This window comes from Canis lupus, chromosome 37 (assembly GCF_048164855.1).
Source record: "Canis lupus baileyi chromosome 37, mCanLup2.hap1, whole genome shotgun sequence".
Classification (NCBI taxonomy): Eukaryota; Metazoa; Chordata; class Mammalia; order Carnivora; family Canidae; genus Canis; species Canis lupus.
The window spans coordinates 21,552,423-21,576,360 of NC_132874.1; the positions used below are offsets into that span (position 1 = coordinate 21,552,423).

General features: G+C 38.0%; 1 protein-coding gene and 1 long non-coding RNA gene across 8 annotated transcripts in view; both read right to left on the bottom strand.

Annotated features, from left to right (window-relative positions):
* Window positions 1-23,938, bottom strand: part of CDYL (chromodomain Y like) — a 230,733-nt gene that overhangs the window by 87,007 nt on the left and 119,788 nt on the right. The window lies entirely within an intron of this gene.
* On the bottom strand, window positions 2,702-6,278 carry LOC140626297 (uncharacterized). The gene is made up of 2 exons (XR_012025478.1): window positions 6,119-6,278; window positions 2,702-2,793 (listed from the first exon to the last, which is right to left on the bottom strand). It is a non-coding gene; the product is annotated as an uncharacterized lncRNA (long non-coding RNA).

Sequence of the window (23,938 nt, forward strand, 5' to 3'; positions counted from 1 at the left end):
TGTACTACAATCTACACAAAGTTCCTTCTGATTGGGAGACTCCTCCCTGAAACTTACAGGATAGGGAAGCCTGTAGTACCAACACATCAATTCCCACAACAGATTCCGATATATAGCAACAGGACACTGAACTGACCCAATGCGCTCTACCCAAGAGGTCACGTTAACTTCTTCCCCCATTGTACAAAGCTTGACCAAAGCCCATCAGCTGAATTCAGGTCCCACCTACTCCTGCAAGACTGGACAGGATGGTGACTTGGGTGGCTGTACTCAAGAGATTTAAAAATGTTTGAGCTCCTCCCCTGTCCAAAGTTCCTAGAATATGGGGTGGATGTGTATGCAATCCCCTTTGAGGACAGGCAGGGCTTGGTCAGACCCCTAAACATCTTCCCCTAAAGCAGCTGGGGTCCAAGCAGAGGTGGAGAGAGGGTCAGGGGTGCAGAGAGAGGGAAAGGTGCTGTATTGGTAAGTAAGCACATTCGAGTAGCACGGCAGCTCCTCCTGGCTCAACCACACTTCTAGTGTTTTCAGTCCATTGTAATGAAGCCCTTTACCAGGTGGCAAGGCCATCACTGACATCACTGATTTCAGCAGTCTCATCTGGCTGGGGCCAGTCTGCACATTTTGGTTGATTCAAGCCTGACTTGCTGAGCAGCAATTTCACGGCGTGTGACTAAACTATGGCTATTCGATGCTCCACTGTCCTGACATCTTACATGGTTTTAGCAGAAAGGCCAGGGGAGAATTTTCCAGGCAGAGAGGCTGATGGCAACAATTTATCTCCAACTTTTAGGGCTTCTCACTCCTTAGTGGGTCACCTTCATCAACACTAGAAATCCAATTTGGGGCAGTCAAAACCCCAGGAATACCAGTCATTGTATCATCAATATTTTCCCACTGGTATTTGTCTGTCTCTGGGAAATCTCCAAGAGGGCCAAACCTACCCCTCTGGCAGCCAGAACCCACTGAACAAACAAAAAAAAAACCTGAGCCTTTTACTGTCACCTCCCGATAGACCTGATGGTGGCATGACAGTGTTGGAGAAACGGTGCAGCAGGGCTTCCTCGCTGTTCCTGCTTTAACAAGTCCCAACCCCTCATCTCCCAAGAGAACCAGCCAAAGTCCTAACAATCCACCTGCTTTCTGCCCATCGAGGTTGTGACTTTCGGTCCTTTAACCATTCGAGAAGGGCCAGTACCGTCTGCCCATCAAACCAGTGAGGATGTCCTCCTGTCCAGGAAGGAGGTACAATAATCAGAGCAGTGTTTGGCAGCTGTGATCCAATGTGACCACGTAGCAAGGAGGTCAGTGTGCAATCACCTCCCACAATGAAGTAGACAACCATTTATTGCCAGGTTGAGGAGCTGGTCAACATGTCAAGCTACTGATCTTCATGGATTTCCCTCAAATCTCTTCAACTGACCCAGGAGGCTTTCATCCTTCCCTTTGAGAAAACCACATCCTTGTCAGCTTCCTGTCACCATAACTGAAACTGTTAAGAACTGCGACTGGTTTGTGATTTTACACTATTTGCAAGCTAACAAGTGAGCCTGCCAGTTTCATGGATGTGGGAGGAGGCAAGAGACTCCAGAGTCACAGATAAGAGGACTTCTGCTACTCACAGCAATTTGAATAGTCAGAGTACCAGCATCTTCTTTTTACAGTTCCCCGAGCCCCAGTTCCACAGGATGACACACGAGGGCCATACAATGTTTATGTTATGAGAGGAATATTGAGCTTGGGAAGCTGAGTTTTTTTTTATGATGGACAGTGAGTGTGCTTGCCCCAACTGCTGGTGGGAGAAACTACTGTTGTCCTCTACACAAACATCCCTAAATGATGTTCAAGGCAGGGGGTGAGGGAGGTGCAGGAACTGGATGAAGGTGGCCAAAAGGTATAAACTTCCAGTTATAAGATAAATAAGTACTGGTGATTTAATGTACAACGTGACTAGTTAACACTGCTGTATGGTATCATTTGACAGCTGCTAAGAGAGTAGATCCTAATAGTTCTCATCACATGGAAAAGAATTTTTTTCTCCTTTTTTGTATCTATATGAGATGATGGATGTTAACTTACTGTGGTAATCATTTTGCAAAATATACATCAGGTCATTATGCTGTGCACTTTACACTTTTTTTTAATTTATTTAATCACGAGAGACATGGAGAGAGAGAGAGGCAGAGACACAGGCAGAGGGAGAAGCAGGCTCCATGCAGGGAGCCCGATGTGGGACCCAATCCCGGGTCCCCAGGATCATGCCCTGGGTTCACGACGGCGCTAAACTGCTGAGCCACTGGGGTTGCCCTGTGCACTTTAGACGTATACAATGCTGTATGTCAATTCTCTTTCAATAAAACCAAAAGAAAAGATGTTCATGAATTAAAAGAATATTGTTAAACAATAAATGTTCTCAAATGCATCTCAAATTCAGACAATCTCAATAATAATCCCAGTAAACTTTTGTGTGTAAACTGCCAAGAAGATTTTAATATTCACATAGAAAAGCAACAACCTGAAAAGAAACCCTAGGGAATCTTGAAAAGAAAAAAGTAGCTGTACAGCATTACTTTGAGACCTACTACCATAAAGCAACAGATTTCAAAGAGTATGGTCCTGATACAAGGCCTACAGAGAGATCACTGACATAGAGCAGATAGCAAGGGAGCCCGAAGTAGACTCTCACTGATATGACCATAGATTCATTCATTCATTTATTTTTGGTAGGAAAAGCTTCCAAAGCAATCTATTTGGTTGAGTCCTTCCAGTAATTGGTGCTGCGATACTGGTTATCTATAGGTTAAAAAAAAAAAAAAAAAGTGAATCACAACTGTTATCACAACTTCTATACACAGAAATTGATTCAAGATTTATTACAAGTTTAATTATAAAAGCTGTAGGATGTCAACTTTGTGACTTGGCTTCGAGGCAAAGCTTCCTTAGGTGATAAAAAAGCACTAACCTGAAAGAAAGAAAACTGATAAACCAGACTTCATCAAAACACCATGATGACAAAATGTATAAACAAGTCATATATTGGAGATACTGTCCATAAAGATATCTTCAAGGACTGGTCCCAATGTCTAATAAAGGATTCTTATCATTCAATGACGACAAAATAGAATTAAGAAGCGGGCAAAAGTTCTGGGCACGCATTTCCAAAAGAAGACATGATAATGGCCAATAAACACAGTGAAAAGTGATGAATATCATCATTCTTGAGGAACAGATAGATTAAAAAATATGAGATACTACACACCCATTAAAATGGCCAACATGAAAACACACCAATGATGACCAACTGAGATATTCACACACTGTTGGGAAGATTTTAAAATGGTACAGCCATTTTGGTAAAAGGTCTGACAGCATTTTATAAAACTAAACAAATACCTAGCCAATGATCCAGTAATTCTAATCCTAATTACTCACTCAAAAGGAATGAAAACATAGGTCTGCAAAAGATTTGTACAAAGCTATTTATAGCAGCTTGGTTCATAATGGCCCCAAACCAGAGAGAGCCCAAAGTTCCACCAAGTGACTGGACACAGTGTGGTAAGTACAGACAGTATCTTCTAACAAAAGAAAGCATTCAACTAGTGATGCATACAAGAACATAGCTGAGCCTCAAAAACATGCTAAATGAGAAAGTCTTACTCAAAAGAATACTCATTGCATAATTCCATTTAAATGGAAATTCTTAAACAGGCCACAAACAAACAAACAAACCCCATACCCTGTTAAAAAAAATGAAAGCAAAACAAAGGTTGGTGGGGAATTGATTGGGGGATTAAGGGGGAGCATCAGAGAACTTCCTGCGGTGACAGCTTTCTAGCTTAATAAGCACTTCTGGAGTACACAGGTATGTCTGTGCCTTTGTTATTATTAATAAGCTCAGCAAATGGTATCGTATTTAAGACTGGTGCATCGCATGGTTAGAAAATTTTATATCAAAGGAAAAAAGCTATAAACAATACGAAATTCTAGTTAATGAAATGCATGCTAATCAAGTTTTGTATAGGGAAATGCCCTGAAGTCAGCGTTTACTTTGAAATGTGTCAACAAATGAGATGATGGATGGAGAACAGGCCAAAAAATAAAATGTTTGTGGAAGAACATGTACTAGGCATATGAATGATCTCTGTAAAATTCTTTCATCTTAGATGTCTAAAACTTTTTTGTAATTAAAAAATCGCGAGAAAAAGTCAATGTTGATTCTTGATTTTAAAAACTCAGAAATAAAGGAATCTATAAACTACTAGGAAAAAGAAGTGAATTCAGTAAAGTCACAGGATTAAATTTTAAAAATCCAAATGAATGTTATGAATTTCTATATAACAGTAGTAAATGATAAGAAAATGGAAAAAACTCCATTTATAATATAATCAAAAAGCAAAATTAATATGAATATATTTAATAAAAATGCCTAAAACACCTATACTGAACATGACAAAACATGGTGGACAGAAATTGAATACTTCTAAATTGAGAGACGTGTCTGTTGGCAGACTCAATATAATTTAGTTGTCTATTTTTCCAAAACTGATACAGATGCAACATAATCCCAATAAAAACACCCCCAAAGCTTTTTAATAGAAATTGAAAAAGCTGACTCCAAAGTTTTATACATAGCCAGGACAATCTTGAAAAAGCAGCACAAAGTTGGACGGCTTATGTTACCTAAATTCAAGACTGACTCTGCTGGCTAAAATTAAAACAAGGGTAAATGTTGATGAGGATGCAGAACACCTGGGACTCTCAAACTCTGCTGGCGAGTATGGAAAATGTCACAAACACTCTGGAAAACTGGCGCTTCCTACCTCAGCAATTCTCTTCCTAGGTATTGTACCCAAGAGAAATGGGAACAAAGGGCAACAGTAAGCCTTATGCAAGAATGTCCACAGCAGCCCGAGGTGAGGGCCAGGAAACCCTGCAGAGTGCAGGCACACAAGGAAGCATACTCACGCCACGGACTGCCGCTCCCAATAGAAGAGCACTACCACGGATTCATGTAGCAACGCGGATGAATCCAAACATCAGGCTGAGCAGAGGACATGAGACCCAACGGGATCTGTCCTATGTGGTTCCACTTGTATAGGGCCCCAGAAGAAGCAAAACCCACCTGTGCAACAGTGGCCGTTTGTGGCTGGGGTGGGGGCCGCAGTGGGGTGCGAAGAGGGGGATGGATGGAGGCACAAGGAACTAAAGTGGTGAAAATGTTCTCTCTGTCTCTAGCAAGACGGGGGTGCCACAGGTATACGTGTTTGTTAAAATTCATCTAGCTGTACATTTAGGCCTTTATCGCATGGGAGTCATACCTCATTGAACAAACTTAACAGGAAAAAACCTAGGCGGCTCTCAGCCTGGGATGAGTCAGGGAATGAAAAGATGCTTCTGGCAGAAAACATCTGCAACCGCTGCTGCCTCCTCCCGGGCAGAGCTTCCCGCCCTGGGCAGAGCCCGCTGGTTCCCAGGGCAGAAGAGTAGGGAAGGTCCTGCCAAGCTTCAGCCCAAAGCTGGCAGTGGCAGGTCTGAACAGAAGCACTGAAAACATGTGACTGGATATATATAGGTGTATATATCTACAGAATCACCATCAAATAAAACTGACAAGCTATGGAAAGTACAGATTAAGAGGCTATTAATCTTACTGCAGAAAAAGCCCTTTCAAATCAGTAAGGTCAGCACTGTGATAAAGCAGGTGCAGAACTGTGAGTAAGCAATTCGTATATGAAAATACAAACGGCAATAAGCCTATGACAACGTTTAACCTCACCAAGGTAAGATGTCACTTCTGTCGGTCAGGCTTACGAGGGTGTGAAGAAGCTACTTTCTTAACTGCTAAGGGGGTGCATGTGTTATTTTATGGAGGGCAATTTAACAATGAACGTCAAGAAGGGTTGTCAACAATCTTCCTCTGTATGTGAGAATTTAGTTAAGGAATAAACTCAAGGAACTAACTGAAGACATGCTCCGGGGCGCTCGTGGGGCACACACAGGGGAACAGATGAGGTGAAATCTGCAGGCTCGAGTCTGTGATCACCCTCCCACCCCTGGCCCTCGCCGGGAGAAGGCATCTCCTCGATGGCTTCCACCAGGCTCTCAGAGCCCTGCTCACCGGGAGATGGGTGCCCATAGGCACACTGAATCTCAGCTCTGAATTCTTTCAATAATGACTGGTAAAATCCTGTGTTATTCGGTCTTCATCAATTTATTCTTGAAGGAGGTAGAATCAAGGTGTAAGAATTTTCAGTGGCCGTGTTTCCCAAAGGGTTAAATGTAAGTCAATCTTCTGACCAAAAACAAAGGAGAAATGCTATGATTTAGGTTGTTAGTAAATGTGGATTTCCACCTGCCCCAACAAAAATGTACGGAACAGTTATCATCACGGTCCACACCTTCCCCCTCCCATAAGAATACCAGATACTCCAGCAACGTGATGCCTCTCAGTACATACACATGAAGGTGTGCGGAGGTCCTATGTACCCATCCTCTTCCTCCTTAACGTGAGATTCAGAATTCTATCTATACACAGAGTAAAGTGATTCCTTTGGCTGTAAGTGGCAACACTCACCACATCTATCCATTTTTTCTTATGCGACTTTACACAAGTAAAAATGGATTAAAAAATGTTTGAAGGTTAAGTCATTTAGAAATCTTACCAGTAAGTCACATTTCTGGTGTTTTGTTCTGAATAAGAGTAGGATGGTATCTGGTACAAATAAAACCACTTGCTTCTTGCATACTTGACAAACAAATCACAAACTGAATCAGATCTATATGTGTGTAATGTATAAACAAGGCTGAATGAGAACTTTTCGTGCACAGCTGCTACAACTGAAAACCTATAAAAACATATTCATAACAACTGTATTACTCTTCAGATACCTCAAAATAGAATAAAGCATTTGTTGTTTCCACTGACAACACAAACCAAAAATGCTAAAGAGGGAGCTTGAAGAAATAATAAAGAAATTTCTGTTCTGAGTCAGAATGTTTGCTGCTATGCTTTACTGTCTGGCTTTATTAAATGAATAGAGACAAAGATGAAACTGTTCAGGAACTCAAAATAGATAAACCAAGATTTCTGAGGCTGGGAATCTGGTCCTATTTTCATAACAAAACAGCAAAATTAGAAATGACAATGGTATATAGGCAAGCTTCCGTGTACTTTAAATTATAAAAACCTAAAAAAAAAAAAAATTATAAAAACCTTGCCGAAGTGTGAACTTTTAAATCTAAATGTTTTACCAAAAAAGCCAAAACCTACCAAAATTAAGTTAAATAATTTTGGAATATACCGGGCACATAGTAAAAGTAACATCTGTGACAGATTTCACTGATAGTTTGATGAAAATCCCATATACTACAAGATGACTCATGAAGAAGGTACCTTTGTGTTGAAAACCTAAGTCCTCTGCTCAAGCTATGAGTACATCCACCAGAGGAATACAACCCACTCTGGGATGAAATGCAGCAAAACTGTTCTATAGCCCATAAAAGACTATTAAAACTACACAGGAATATACTTGCACACACATACTTAGACCAATGAAAAACAAATAAAGCATTTAAGAACCAGAATATAATTGCTTTGGCCAAAACCCAAAATCTCAACTCCTGCACAGAGATCCCAGGTGCTATTATGGTAGTCATATTCCAGTTCCACAATGCAGGCTCCCAGTAGCATCTGTCAGAATGCCAATGAGGAATACTCAAGGTCAGTGCAAAGGGGTAACAGGAACTTTGGTTAGGGTTAGGGTTAGCATGAACATTAGAGACAGCATGAACCAGGTTGGGTTTTTTTTTTTTTTTTTTTGCGAGAAAGTACTCTTTTATATATCCTCCAAAGCCCCATCTAGATAAGGCTATTTAAGGGTAGACACAACACTGCCAAATGTAACTTTTATACAAAACCGTAACAAGCTACAAACTATCATGGAAGTAGTAGTCAATATATGCAGATTTTAACTAAGTTGGACAAACTCACTTTGAGATCTGCTAAATAAGAGATTCTGATTTAGAGACCCTGACAGTCTGGCTGGAGGCCCCTGAACTGAATGGATTCTAAAATCCAGTTCCACTAATCATAGTCAATCCCAACAATGCTACCAATATATATGGAGACCCTACATCTGGCTGCTTCTTTTGCTGAGGACACAGGAGGATACCAAAAACAGTATTTCTACTATTTTACATTCAAGTGAAAAAGTCAGGCTAAATAGATATGGAAGATGTTACACATATTTAAGTGCTAAAAAGAAAAAAAAAACACAGGAAGAGGACAGGGTTATGGTAGAGAGGTTGTTCAGGAGGAGGTGAGCCACTGCTGCGTGAGTGAGGAACAGCAAGAAGGCCAGCAAGGCTGAAGTGGAGCTAACAAGGGATAAATGGAGAAGACCAGTACAAGAATGCTAGAGGTGGGGATAGAGGGTGGGGAAGGGATTATTTAGTGCCCTGTAGGAAGTATATATTTGGGGTTTGCTTTCAGTAAGATGGAAGCCATGGAAAGGTTTTGGGCAGATGGTACCTATTTTACATCTCAGAATTATAAGTTCAGCAACCCTGTGGAAACAAGGAAGAATGACTGGTAGGCTACTGTGATAATCCAGTGAAAGAAGGTGTCACATGGACTAGAGTGGTGATACAGTACAGCTGGTGAGAAGTAGCTGCATTTGGAGTCCAATTTAAAGGAGTGCTAATAAGATTTCCTAATGGACAGAAAGCAAGATATGAAAGAACACAAAAAGTGAAGGTTAACCAAGATACCTGGCCTGAGTAAATGAAAAGGTGGAGTTGACATTTACTGGGATGTGAGAAGACAAAAGAGTTCATTTTAAAGACATTCAGAGCAGAAGCAGAATAGGCCATTTGATTTACATATTTGGAACGCATACTAAAGAAAGAAATTTGGAATTTGTAGGCATTAAAAGTCATTAAATCTGAGATCAAGAAGGGAGTAAAGATAAAGATGGATAAAGAAAAAAAGGAAGGCGTTTGAGGAGTGGGCCCTAAAATACGCATTTACAAGACAGAACAAGACTCCAGCAGAGATTACAAAGAAAGAATAAAGGAGTGGTGTTGGAAGAGATCCAATAAAGTGGTTCCCAGAAGCCAAGTATTTTAAAGAGGAGTCAATGATCACACCACTGATCTTAATGGACTAAATCAGACTTGGAAGAGTGGGACTTCCAGCTCTGGAGGAATGAAAGGTTGACAAATCCTTACCACTGAAAAAAACCACTATAAAACTTGGAAGTGGTCAAACCATTCCAGGCTTCTGGAAATCCAATAAAAGCAAACAACAGATTGAGAAACATATACCCATGAAGAATTGCTGAACTTGGGGTAAGAGTGGAAGCTGGTGGCCCTGTTGCCTGGGGCTGCTCCCACCACTGCTCCAATAGCACGGTAGTTCTACCGCCATGGGGCTGGCCTCGAAAGCCTACAGGTTGGCTGTCAAGGGGGCTGACATGATTTGAAGCAAAGGGCAGAAAACCCAAGCCAGGAAACAGAAGCTCTCCTAGTGAGAGGCTGGCGTCCTGCATGTGACAGAATGGAGGAACTGGTAGAAATTTAAACTGAGACTGAGATTCTGGAAATGAGATCATGCCTTGAAGAGTCTGATGAACACTCCACATGCCCCAAATACAGTGGACATTCAAGAGAACTAGCACAGAATAAAACCTAGGGTAGCCCTGAAAGCTGTCTGAACTTTGAATGTACTCCCAAACCAAGCATAAATCGAATGCAGAGGGTGGAAGTCTTATGGGCTCGAGGTGTCTAAACCAAAACATGGCCCACAGATAAACTATGCAGACTGGCCCCTATAAAGTCTGGCCAAAAATAAAGATAAGAACTGGGATGGAGATAGTTGGAACAGAGAAGTCAGTGGCCACACAATGTAGGGTTGACAAGATTGCTCAGATTACACCCAGGTAAGTGGCTTAAAACATTCTCTCTCTCTCTCTCTCTCACACATACATACACACACACACACACACACACACACACACACACAAACACACAAATGAAAAAAATTCCCAGAAAAAAATTAAAACCCTGAAATAAACGTAAAACACCAGGAAAATAGGAGTCACATTAAGGTAAAAACCGTCCATGGAAACCATCTTTCAGTTGTCCCATAATTTGGATTTAGCAGAAAAATACTACAATTATTATAAATACATTTAAAGACTTGGGAAAAAACACATGTAAAGAAAAGAAAAAGTGATGAAAATGACTCAAACAGGAAATAAGAAATAGACTATCAAATAAACAAAAATTCTAGAGTTGAAAAACACAGTAGTAACTGAAATGAAAAAAATCACTAGCAGATCTGAGATGGAAGAAGACTGAGAGATCACACAGACTTTATCCAAATTGAAGGAGAGAAAAAAAGATAGAAAAAAAGAGACAGAGACAGAGAGATGGTGCTATATTTTTTAAATAATGGCTGAAAATATTCCAAATATGATAAAAAGCAATTATTCATAGATTCAAGCTCAACAGAACCCAATTAATATCAATTAAAGAGTTCTTCAGAGATATAATAAATCAATGGAAGCTAAAACAAAAAATATCTTGGAAGTAATAGGAAAAATAACAAGGAAAATAACAAGTTAACATGTATTGGGGAATAAGAATATAATTAATAGTTGGCTTTTCATTAGAAACAATGGAAAACAGAAAATGGGAATGACACAAAGCACCATAAGGAAACCAGGAATTTTATATCCAGCTAAATTACCCTCCAAAACAAAACAAAACAAAACAAAACAAAACAAAACAAAAAAAAAAGAAGGCAAAATAAAGACATTCCCAAATAAATGATACTGAGAAAATCCACTGCTGGCAGAACTGTCTGGAAAAAGGAAAACAAAAAAAAACCAACAACACTACAAAAAATCTTATGGGTTAAAAGGAAGAAGACTCCAGACAGCAATGTAAAACCAGGAAAAGAAAGGAAGAGCACTGGAAATAGTAAATATGTGGGTGAATATTAAAGACTAATTAAAAATTATTTTTCTTTACTCAATTTCTTTAAATGAAACAAAAATTGTATAAAACAAGTTATAGCACTGTACCTACCTAACAATATACAATATACAGAACTCTAACAGCCCAAAGGGGGAGAAAATGGAGATATACTGGAGTACAGGTGATATGTTGATTGGAATTAAATGTAAGTGTAAATGTAAATGTTGATTGTATTAAATGTAAGTAGATTTTGAGAAGTTAAAATATATATTATAGGGCAGCCCCAGTGGCTCAGCGGTTTACCACCACCTTCAGTCCAGGGCGTGATTCTGGAGACCCGGGATCAAGTCCTATGTCAGGCTCCCTGCATGGAGCCTGCTCCTCCCTTTGCCTGTGTCTCTGCCTCTCTCTCTCTCTCTGTGTGTCTCTCATGAATAAATAAATAAAATCTTTAAAAAAAAAATACATATATATATAAAATCCTTAGAACAATCACCAAATAATCCAAAGACATAGTTTTAAAAATCATACGGATTAAAAAAAAATCATACAGATTAATGTGGTATGGGCAAAAAAAGAGTTTAACATAAGAGAACACCAGAAAGGAGAAACAAGAACAAAGCAAGAGATGAACAGAAAAGAACTAGCAGATTGAGAAACTAAATCCAGCCAAATCAATAATTACACAATGAAAGAATTAGACACTCCTAACAAAAAGCAGAGGTTATCAAGCCAGATTTTATTTTTTTAAAAAGCAACTATATACTATCTATGAGAGACTCACTTTAGATTCAAAGAAAAAAAAGAGCATACAAGTAAAAGGGCAGAAAAAGATATACCATGACTATAGTAACCACAGGAGAGTGTATTCGTATTAGAGGAAACAGACTTTTAGCCAAGAAATATGACCAGAGACTGAAAGGAGCATTTTATTATGAGAAAAGGGGTAATATTTCAGGAAGATATAATAACTATGAATGTATGTATATATCTAAAAGAGTCTTGAAATATATGAGGCAAAAATGAATATACATGAAAGGAGAAATAGACAATACTACGTTTATAGTTGGAGATTTAGTACAACTACCAGTAACTGATAGAATGAAACAGAAAATCAGCTATGATCTAGAAAATCTGAATGCTATCTATCAGCACTATCTGACGTTTACTGAAAAATCCATCCAGGAACAATAGGATACATATTGTTTCCAAGTGCACACAAACATTTACCATGTTTGAGGTAAAACAGACCATGTTTGAGGCCACACAACAAGCTTTAATAAATTTGAAAGAATTAAAGATATACAAAGAGATCCTTACTTTGACACCTAATAGTCACACTAATGAAAGCTAAAGACAGAAAAATCTTGTTCACAGACAAGGGATTAAATTAGAAATCATCAATTTTGGAAGTTTTCCAAAACTGGCCATCAAACAACACATTTCTAAAAATGGGTCCAAGAAAAAAGTGTAGGGAAATCAAAGTATTTGGAATAGAAAGAAAATGGGAAACATAGAAAAACTTATGGGAAACAGCTGATGTAGTGCTTAGAGGCAATTTTATAGCTTTAAACACCCATTTAGAAGAGAATAAAGTAAAAAAAAAAAATCAATAATCTAAGATTTCCACCTTGGGAAACAAAAACAAGAGAAAATTAAGCTCAAGGCAAGCACAAGGTAGTAAATAATAAAGATGTGAGCAGAAATCAATACAACAGCAAAAACAAGAACAAACCAAAACGTCAAAGAAACCAAAAGATAGTTCTTCAAACAGGTCAATAAAACTGATAAAACCTTTAACTAGACCAACTAAAAAAAGAAGAGAACACAAATAAGTAACATCAGAAATGAAAGAGAGGGTATCACTATCTACCTGGCAGAAATTAAGCAAAGGACTACAAGGGAAATACTAGGTATTATGAACAACTCTGCCAACAAATTAGGCAACTTAGATGAAATGGTGATATCCTAGGACATCTGAGTGGCTAAGCAGTTGAGTGTCTGCCTTTGGCTCAGGACACCAGGATCGAGTCCCATATTGGGCTCCCTGCATGGAGCCTGCTTCTCCCTCTGCCTGTGTCTCTGCCTCTCTATCTTTCATGTATAAATAAATAAAATCTTAAAAAAAAAAGAAAGAAATGGAGATATCCCAGGAAGATAAAAATTATCACAACTGACTCCAGAAGAAAGAGAAAATTTGTATAGATTTGCAAGTAAATAAGTATATTTAGTAAAGTCTTCCCACAAAGAAAAGTACAGGCTCAGATGGCTTCAGTTATGAATTGCATAAAATGTCTTAAAAAAAGAAAAAAAAATCCTATAAAAACACTGCCCCAAAATAGGAAAGACCACTTCCCAACTCATTCTATCTGAGGCCAGTATTACCCAACAGTAAAGCCAAACAAAGACATCATAAAAACAAAACTAAACAAAAGGCACCCTCTACGGAACAGCATTTTTTATAAGCATAGACACAAAAATCCCAAACCAAATTGACCAACAAACATATATATAGGACTGTATACAACATCTTACAAAACTTATTCCCCAAATGCAAGGTAGGTCAGTTGCAATCTGAAAATCAACTAATGCAATAATACACCATACTAATGGACTATAGAACAAAAGCCACATGATCACCTTAATGGCCACAGATAAAGCATTTGACAAAATACAAACTTACGACTAAACTCTCAACAAAGCAGAAGTAGAAGGGAACTTTCTTAACCTGATAAGGAAATCTACAAAAACTCAGCTAATATCATCCTTAATGTAAAAGGCTGAAGACATTCCCCTAAACATCCTAGGAACTAAAAGGGAGACGTTTATTCTTACCACTCCTATTGCCACTCCCTGTAGGCTCTACATAGCACAAAAAACACAGACTGGAAAGAAAGAAAATTGTCTCTAATTGCAGACGATGTGATTCGGTGTGAAAAAGCTAAGAAACCTACAAAATAACTATGAGAACTAATAAGTGAGTTTAGCAAGGTTGAAGGATATATAGGAAGTACATAAAAATTTTGTAAATTTATTAAAAATTAAAAACCAATACATAAAAATCAATTGTATTTCTATATGCTAGCAATGGACAATCCAAAAATGAAAATAAGCAATCTCTATTAAAAAGAATAAAAATACTTAGAAATCAACTTAATGAAAGAAGTTCAAGAATTTTACACTGAAATCTTCAAAGCATTACTGAGAGAAATTAAAGAAGATCTAAATCGCTGGGGCCTATGGGCTTCCATCTGGGGGAACTCGACAGATCTGGGAAGTGATGGGTCCTGCCGTGCCCTGTGGTAAAGAGACACCAGTACTCTGGGTGCATCTTCATAGAGTGGAAACTGGGAGAGGAAAGAATTTAAGGTTGAGGACTGTTGTGATCTGGAAGAATTTCAAATTCTTCATATGCACATAAACGTGGTATGGGGTCATGATGCTGCTTGAAACCTGTGACTAGTCATTGCAAAGTTGCTGATTCTGGAGAAGCAAGCCGCAGTGCTTTGTGTCTTTGAAACACTGCTTCAGACTCTGATTTTTGGCTGCCTTCTCATGGACCAGGTATACAGCTAACATGCCAGAGAAGAACGCCACCCTAAAGCAGCACTAACAGTTAGGGTTGCTCAGAAGATTAGCATTAACCATACAAGTACAAGTTTGGCAGTAAAACTGGAGAATGGCACCATTTGATTTTAGAAAATCTGTAGGTCGACACAGGCTCAGGACTTGTCCATGTATCAGGCTTAAATTTTCTCTTCAAGGTGCATTAATCTGATTTTGCCTAATTATTCTGCTCACCTGCAGGACCAAAGCCAACCACATCCTAAGACTGGCTCTTGCTTGAATAAGAAGCACAGAAAATATAGTCTGAATGGGACCAAAAGGAAGTTTGAGTATTTCCGTTTTTGTTTACGTCCGGGAGCAGTTCTGGCTGTGGAATCCTGCTTTACCATTATTGATCCCTTAGCTCTGGTACTGGTGATGTAGTGGTGTGACATTCCAGCTGCAAACAGATTTATACTCCCGGCGCTTGCCTTTCAATAATGATTTTAAAGTCTATACTTCATTATAAGTACTTCTTACCAGATAGATTACCCTTGCTTCACTTCATGGCAATGTTTTTTCTGGCCTCCCAAAAAGCAGTATTTCAACCATACAGAAAAATGGGAGTGGTGGTGGTGGATTATCTATTATTTTGACTGCCCACCTAACTGATCAACTTTATAGGTGATACAGGGTTTTGGTTTTGTTTTTTAAAGCAATATGATACAGCTGAAACCCAGTGAGCACCTCTCTGTGATTCCATCTCCTGTCCACTTCTCAGAGGTAACAACTATTTCAAATCTGATGTTTATCATTCTCATACATTTTTGAAGAAGTATATTACTTGTGTGTGTCTAAATAGCAATATTATTTTGCATAGTTTTAAGCTCTAGACACTCTATAATCTTCATCAGTGATTTTGTAATTAATCCATATTCATACATATAGATCTAGGTCATTCATCAAGGCTATATAGTATTCCACAGTAGGAATAATTCCCTCAGCTACATATCCATTCTCATGCACATTTGAGTTGTTTTTTTAAGAAACAGCAATGTAACAAGTATCCTTATTAACAATTCTTCATGCACATGACCTCTTCTTCTAAAGTATATATCTAGAAGAAAAATTATTAAATCAGATGGTTAGAAGCACTTTCAAGTCAACTAGATAGTATTAAATTGTCTGAAGTGGCTGGTTAACCATTAATACTCCAAATGAGCACAGTTTCTTCACCCTCAACCAGCAAACTACTATTTTAAAGTCTGACTAGCATAGAATGCTAACTTGTTTTAATTTATACTTTCTCAATAACCGGTGAGAACAGAATTTTTTTTTAAGATTTTATTTATTTATTCATGAGAGACACAGAGAGAGGGAGAAGCAGGCTCCATGCAGGGAGCCTGATGTGGGACTCGATCCCAGGTCTCCAGGATCACGCCCTGGGCCAAAGGTGGCGCTAAACCGCTGAGCCACCAGGGCTGCCCCAGAATTCTTATAAAACTTTATCTTTTATTCTGGTTTCCTTTTCTGTGAAGCCCTGTTCACATATTTTGCCCATTCTGTGGATTCTCTTTTTCAATTTGTTTATGGTTGCTTTTATGAGACTTTTGTTGTTATTGTTTTATTTTGACTAAATCCAGTTTTTTTCTTTATAATTATTGGTTCTGATGTCTTGCTTAAAAAACTCATCTCTTTCCCAAGGTCATAAAGATAGTCTTTGATACACATATAAATGGCTTCTGTACAGTGTGAGATAGGAAATCTAATTTTGTTTCTTTCTTGCTAGTTTCTACATGACTCACTTTTATGTACTATTTGCTCCCAACATCAATACCACATTGTCTAAAATGACCTTATAATAAGCATTTGGTTCATTAAGTCATTCTACCTTGTTCTATTTGAAAACTATCTTGGCTATTCCTGGCACAAAGTTCTCCCATACAAATTACAAAACGAAGTAGTATCACACAACGACAACCCAAAAAAGGGGGCAGGGAAGGAAGAAGGCAGCAGAAAAAATGAAGAATACAACATCTGATGTTGGGATTTTCATAAAAATGATTCCAAATTCATAGATTTATTTGGGAGAACTGGACATTACAGTTATAAGCCTTCCCATCCATAAGCATGGAACTTCTCCATTTATTTGGTTCTCAAATTTCCTCCAATAAAGCTTTAAAATTCTCTCCATTAAGATTTTGCATATTTTAAGTTTGTGGTTATAGTGTTGGTGCTCTTGTCAATCTTTCAAAATTATATATTCAAATTAGTACCCTGATATATATACACAGTTGATTATTTATCTTGTGTCTAACCTTACTGATGAACCCATAATTTCTAAAAATTTGTCTACCATTTTTATGCAGTCCTATTTGTGCATAAGGATAGCTTTATTTCTTGCTTTCCAGGGTTTCTACCTTGATCTATTCCCAATTTTAAAAGTTAGGTTACTTTCGACATTCTATTATTACTATGTTTAGAGGAAGGTTAAGTAGAATTTCCTAAGAGTTTTTATCAATAAAGGAAGGTAGATTTTTTAAAGTGTTTCACCTACTGAGATGCTGTATGTTAATGTAGGTTACATTAAATTTTCAAGTGTTGAACCATCTTTGCATTCCTAAAATACATTTCATTTGATCCTGCTCTTAATATACTGCTAAATTTTTAAATTGATACTCTAGAAAATTTTTTGTCTATGTTCATAGATATAACTTCTGAATCTACTAATCAACCTTAATTAACATCACTGTAAGTAGCACAACCAGACATCAGGTGCTCCTGATAGGATACAACAGAAAGGAAACAGTACTATCTCAAGTGTTCTTGCCAAAGTGATGAACGCAAATCTAACAAGCCTCTAAATCTAGTAATTATCAATTTGTAGTAAATATAGGGGAGTGGAAGATAAGTTATACGATATTACAAGGATACAATCAGCCAGACCATACTGGAGAAATTCTAGAAGACAAACGATTTGATTCCTTCAATAAATGAATAGGATGAGGGGGAAAAAAAGAGAAAGCTGAAAAATATTTAAGAGCCATGTCAACCAAATGCAAAGTAGTCATAATCTGAATTCTAATTAAGACAAACCATTTATAAAAATGGCATTTTAAAATCTACTTTTAGTCAATGTTGTTGGCACAGTAACAGTATAATTATGTTCTTAAATCCTTACAGAGATATTTACTGAAGTATTTAGCAAAGAAATGACAAAAATGGTATTTCCTCTAAAATATCCCAGAAATGACAAATGAAACTAACCAAAAAGGTATATATGAGGAAGTATAGACAAAACATGAAGGGCAAAATATTCTAATTGTTGACTGCAGATTTGTTTGCTTCAAAATATGTAGAGGAAGACAAAGCTGATGTCATTTCAGATCTATGTTCAGGGGAAATTGTTAAGTGACTTCTCTATAAGTAACTAGTAGATTGAGCAGCGAGAAATTAGAAAGATTACAAGATTTGCATATCGGAGTTTTGTTTGAGGTAGTGAACCCTGCCTTCAATAAGTAGATATGTTCTTTTAAAATATGAGACCTATTCTTGTATGATGAATGATGGATGATGGGTTCAAGAGAGTTTATTATACCATGATATAATTTGAGATTTCTCATAGTAAACAGTTTAAAATAGAAAGAAAAGATCTTTCCAGAAAAGATCAATCCAGTCTCTTTTCTCTAGAAATACCTAAATAATATGTAGAGATTCCATTCCTTTGAGGTTTTGGTTGAACACATTAGTGAGCTTTCTGGGTCTGGTATCGGGGTAAGGTGCAGGGGTGGGCATATAGACTGTTGTGATTAAAATTTTTAATGGTTTCCTACTCTTCTTGAGTCCATTTCAAGTTATATATATTTCTAGGAGATCGCAAAGCATTATAACTTCTCACACTTGCTGGCACACACTTGTCTGTAGTTTTACACATTAAAAACACCTGTTGCACCTGTAGATGTAAACTCCTGTCCATTCCTACTGCTGTTTACTCATTTTTCTCATCCTTTATAAATTCTGTCACATTTGGTATATTCTAAGAGCTAACTCTTGGATTGGTATCCTTGTTTTGGGGTGAATTTCTATTCTTATTTTTATCAGACATCTTTTTAACTTTTAGACTGTTCTTTAACTTGTAAGTTGGGTACTTTACTCATTCCAAAAATTTTTATCACCATTTATTTCTAGGTGTGCTCTTAATTTCCTCACTGACCTGTAGGTTATCTAGAAAATTTTCAAATTTTTGAAAAGCACAAAATTAGAAATGTAGTTTCTAGTTTAATAAATGTTTTTATTTTAAGTTTTATTTAGTAAATTACTTAATAAATTACCAGAGCACAGGGTATGACGAAATTTGGCATTAGTTCATATTTGTTGCTTTGTGGCTATGTGGGCAGCTTTTGAGTATGTCTCTTGTATTTTAAAAGAATGTATCTACTTATTAAAGGCAGAGCTCAAAGGAAACTCTAGTATGCAAATCCTCTAACCTTCCTAATTTCTCTCTGCTCAATCTACTAGTTACTTAACACAGGAGTCACTTTAAAATTTCCACTGACTTCAGATCTGAAATTACGTCAGCTTTGTCTTCCATATTTTAAAGCTCTGTTACCAAAGGCAAGCAAGTTTATTTATTTATTTTTTTAAGATTTTATTTATTTATTCATGAGAGACACACACAGAGAGAGGCAGAGACACAGGCAGAGGGAGAAGCAGGCTCCATTTCATGCAGGGAGCCCAGTGTGGGACTTGATCCTGGGTCTCCAGGATCACACCCTGGGCTGCAGGCGGCACCAAACCGCTGCACCACCAGGGCTGCCCAGGCAAGCAAGTTTAAAATTACTTTTTTTTTTTTTTTTTTTAAGTTTAAAATTACTTTAACTTCATGGAGGATTGTTCTTTTTATCACTATTATATAATGACCCTTTATGTTTGTCCCTTTATTGCCTTAAAGTTCTATTATCCAATCTGACATACTCTTTTAAGAGACATGATCCTTTATTTATTGTGATTACAAATATATTTCTATTTATAGTCATTCTGACCATGTCATTCTATTTGTCCTTGCTCTTCCTATCATTCTTTCCCCCTTCTTTTCCTACATTCTGTTTTTTTTTTTTTTTAAGTAGCTACCCTTAAAGCTTTAAAGCTTTAGCGTGTTTATCTGTTTTATTAAAATCTAAAGTTGGTTTAGTGGTTAAGCATCTGCTTTTGCCCAGGGTCGTGATCGCCGGGTCCTGGGACTGAGTCCTGCATCAGGCTCCCTAGAAGGAGCCTGCTTCTCCCTCTTCCTAGGTCTCTGCCTCTCTCTCTGTGTCTCTATTATGTTGAAGCTATTAATGATAAAATGATCTCGGAATTATAAACGAAGGATGAGTGAATTAGGTAACAGTCCTGATGGAAAACTTTTGCAAATTGAGCACACTGCCTGATAGTACATATTCACATGTATTAACTGGACTGCCTCCAAAGGTAGCGAACTTTGAGATCTTTACTTATTAGATCATATTTACAGCTATAAGCTTAGTTACATGAAATATGCTTTAATAGATATAATACTTATTATTTTACTGTGAATTTTAAGTTTATATGGCCAGAGTAAAAATAGGATAAGTCGTCACTAGATGGATCTTGTTCATGTCTTATTTGTGGGCTTAAGGTTTATAAGCTTACACACCAGAATCAACTTAATTTATAAGCTTACACACCAGAATCAAAACAAACTCACCCCTCCAGACACACACACATCCCAAACAAGAACACAAATTTAACATTTCTTTCAAAGCTAATATGTACATACTACACCAGGAAATCAGGTGTAATTACAGGGAAGGGGGAATTTTTAATTCCCATCTTACAGTTATTTTTTTTTAATTGAAGGATAATTAATGTATGGTGTTATATCACTCTATAACGTTTTATTTAACATGAGACATTAAAACAAAAATGCCCGGCACACACACAGACCTGCTTGGTTACTCAAAGAGGGCTATCCAGCACTCGAACAGTTCTTTTTGTCTCTGATTCCTTACTTTCTTATTACCAGGGCTATGGAAGGCCTGTTGTGATTTAATAACAAATATATACTTCATGGTCATTGCTGGATTTTAGGAGATGGTCAAGTTAATGTAACCAGATTCATGTACCTGTAACCCAGAGTGGTGTAAACCTTTGAGTTTAAAGGTTTGTTGAGTGGACGAATAAAATTGTTCAGGGACAGAAAAACACCAGGGAGCCACTCTGTATACTGAGCACATTTAAGGAGTGGCACATGGCAACAAACCCAACTCAACAGGACAGTTTTCAAGGGCAACAAGAAGCATACCGTTTCTTTCTACTCTTTCTAGAGAGCACTTCCATAAAATCAAAATACCTTCAGTAATAGCTTTATTAATGAAAACATCCTCAGGCATATTACACAGAGGTGAGCCACGTCTTAAGAGGTAGGTTTCCATTTCTTATCCTACCAGTTTCTTCTTACTACTTGAGGAAAAGGTGAGACATAATGTATTGGCCGTCTTGGTCCTCAAAGGAATCTGATGCAGGAAAGTGGAGCTCACATGTGGCCAGGGCCTGGACCAGCTCCAGCTCAGTTCATAGGTGGCCACAAAAACCACCAGGGGTGAGTGACACACCAACCTCCAAAGAGGAATTCTGGGTCACCTCCTCTCCAGCCACCTGCCTGGTTCTGAGACAACTACTACCCTATGTGCCACCTTAGTGCTCTTCAGGCCTGGGTGTACATCCGGGAGGATGTGAATCAAAGCATCACTGTGTAAGTCATTAATAGACATAACTTAAAAGAATATGGATATTCTTCCGTAATATTTTGCTCACAGCACTACATTTTCTATGGACATTCATACATTTTAATTGCTTTGTATTTTTAGGTCCTCTGTGTCAGAAAATAAGTAACTGCTGTCAATGAATTAATCTCACTCTATACTATTCTAATTATTGGTAACAAGCTCCTAACCACCCATATGCTAACGCCTACAGGTTACAACATCATAAGCTATTAACATAAGCTCCTACCTGGTAGGTGGGGGGACAAAGAGGGAGAATATGGTTTGTAAGAATGGCAATAATAATCATACACATTAGATACGTGTAATAACACTCAAAGGCTATAGTTCAAAAAAACCAGGAAGTATAAACTTGTTATTAAGATCCTTTTTCTTCTTCTTCTTCTTTTTTTTTTTTTTGGTCTACAAAAGTCATAGTGTAAAGTTAGTTCCAAGACAGCCATCTAAGACCTTCTTTTGCTCCCTGCAGTCAGAGTGTAAGGTGCTAAGAGGAGGAGGAAGCAAAGTGTCAGGAGAGGTGATGCTAGTGAACAGACACCCTTTTGTTCAGCAAACATGGAACTTAAATTTTAAAAAGCTCTTTTAGGAACACCTAAAAAACAAAACAATCTCCTAAATAAGGCGGAGAGTCCCTGAAAATGCAAATTTTCAGAACTAGCCCTAATCAAAATAATCTAATAAAACCCCTAATAAAAATGTCCTTTCATGGAACAGTCACAGAAAAGGCAGCCACCATTAAATCAAGCTTCCTGGACAGAATAAAAGTGGTAAAGGGGCAGGTAAAGGCTCTGGAGAGCAACACTGGTTCTGCCAGGAAACCATGGCAGGCACATAACCCATGTCCTCATCGACAACACAAGGGCAAGCAACTCGAGGTGTTGAGAAGGTGAAATGACGTGTATGCTACATTAAGCAGCGCACCCAGAGCATAGCAGACCAGCAACACATCACAGCAAGTAATCCAAGGTGACTGTAATCGGAAGAAAAGACTACATGTGGAAGCACACAGCTCATGGAACGGAGCTCCCGCCTGTAATAAAATTACCCTGTTGTTGTAATCCAAGGACAGGTTTGTTCCCCAGAACACGCCTTCTACTGTGTGATCTCTACTGTGACTCCCTGAACACATCACAAAATAGAAATTATTAAGGAACGTGGAGCGAAACACTGCCCAGCCACCAAACCTCACCACGGACAACACTTAAAGAAATAACATCATCAGTAAAATATGTGCACATGTACTCTAACTCCGGCACCACTGAGAGCGCTCCAAGAAAGGATCACTCATGAGTAAGCCCAGAACCATGTGAGGACACAGCAGGCAACAGACATGTAACATACTATTAACATAGCAGGACATGAGCACTTAAGGGCTTATTTGGCCATGGCTATGGCTATTTTAAGCTTTTTACATGTATTTACTTATTTAATTCTTGTAAAACCCTAAGAGGTAGATCATATCCTCTTTTTACACAGAAGGAACTGAGGCAGTCCCAATGTAAACCAAGGCAATCTGACTCCAAAGTCTACACTTAACCACCTTCAGGATGATGGCCTTAAATTTTAAGTCAATGTGTAAACAGTGAAAGAATTTCACTATATCCTCAAATTAAAAAAAAAAAAAAAAAAAAAAAAGGCAAGTTAAAAGCATGTATGGTATGTAGGGGACACTCCAACAAATGAGGGGGCAATTCCAGAGACAGCGGCTGGCCGGGCCTGGCATGCATGCCGCCGGTGTGGCTGCTGGGTTGTGTGGGCTGGGTTGTGTGGGCTGCACGGCTCTAGTGCACTCAGGGGCCGGGGGGGGGGGGGCTACCTCCCCTTGAAAGGCTGCTGTGAGAAGTAACTGATGTGCGTAGGCGTAAAGCATTTTTGGTGCTTGGCACCTGCTGAGACTGAATTTATGTTAGTCATTATTACATATGAATAAGGAGATAATCGGGAAGAATGATCAATAAAACAAACTGTGGTTTGGATCTGACTCAGATTTTACATGTTTCCCCATCCTGCTGTAAGTTACTTTACTGCTTGAATTTTCTACATATGGCTTTTTTTTTTTAATAACAACAATCCAAAAATCAGAGCTATTTATACCTGAGGGAGGAATAAAAGTCTCACTTTGGATAAGAAGAATATTTTGAGATAAGAGGAGTCAGAAAAGAAAGTGAATAAATAAGGTTTCTAGTTGAAATTTTTGCATTATTAAGTAATTTTGAAGGATATGGAAAACAGTGATCAGTGAGGTACTACAATACAAAATAAGGAAATGCGACCAGCTGATTTGTGAAGCAGACAAATCTTTAGATGAACAGATCCACACCTTTATTTTTTAAATCATGCTATTTTACCAGAGAGGTGGTCTTTTTTATTCTTTAATTTTATTTTAAATTCCAGTATAGTTAACATACACTGTAATCTTAGTTTCAGGTGTACAATACAGTGATTCAACACTTCCATGCATCACCTGGTGCTCATCACAGCAAGCACCCTCCTTAACCCCATCACCTATTTTCCCCATCCCCCCACCCTCCTGATAACCATCTATTTGCTCTCCATAGTTAAAGAGTCTGCTTCTTGGTTTGTCTTTTTTTTTCTTTTGTTGGTTTGTT